This window comes from Gavialis gangeticus, unplaced genomic scaffold, assembly GCF_001723915.1.
Source record: "Gavialis gangeticus isolate Ggan-Ray unplaced genomic scaffold, GavGan_comp1, whole genome shotgun sequence".
Taxonomy (NCBI): Eukaryota; Metazoa; Chordata; order Crocodylia; family Gavialidae; genus Gavialis; species Gavialis gangeticus.
The window spans coordinates 27552815-27553803 of NW_017729006.1; positions in this window are offsets into that span (position 1 = coordinate 27552815).

Here is a 989-nt window from a genome sequence, read left to right on the forward strand (position 1 = left end):
AATGCTCTGGCTGAAATTCAGCATGTGTACAGCACTGTTGACCTCATATGAAGTTAGTCTTGTGTTATGTATATGTTTTGCTAACTGGGGACAGACTGATTAGCATTTTGCAGGATTAAACCAATGGCTGTAATTCAACAAAGCACTGAAACATGTTTAAGTCTATCCATATTTGGGAAACCCCTTCTATTCACAGAAATTAGTGCCTGAGTACTGAAGGCCCCTAAACATCTAATAGAGATTAACTATGAATTTTATTACCAATGATCCAGGCAGGATTAAAAATGCTGCATAGAAATGAAAAATGCTCTGAGCCATTTTATTTCCCAGACATTCCAACCTTAAAGTTAATGTGCCAACTTAATGGAATGTCACAAAGGGATGCACCTCAAAATGGCCAAAAGTGTATTTGAGCTGTCACACATATAGACTGGTAGACTCTGCTGTCTTCCTTATTTGAACTTGCAGCCAAAAAATTCTTCATTAATATTGTATTAAGATTGCCTGGTCATGCTACGTGGTGTTCCAGAATGTTAAATTCAGCTATTTCACCCTGTAACACACCATGAATTGTGCCTCTGTGAATGATTTCTCAACATCGCAATAATACACATTGCCCTCATGCATGCTAAAGAACATCTGAAAAAAGAGCATATGAGCACTATAGTATATAATATGGTACATTCCACGTGCTAGGCAAAATTCTGATTTAGAATCATAGAAAGTTAAGGTTGAAAGGGACCTCAGGAGGACTGTCCCCAACTAGATCATCACAGCCAAGGTTTTGTCTAACCAGGTATTAAAGCCTTCCAAGGATGGAGCTTTCATAGCTTCTCTGGGTAGCCTGTTCCAGTGCTTTACTACCCTCATAGTGACAGAGTTTTTTTCTGATATCTAACCTAAACTTCCCTTGCTGCAACTTAAGACTATTGCTCCTTGTTTTGTCATCTGGTGGCTACAGGAATGGTGCTTTGAGGAGGGCTTTGGCT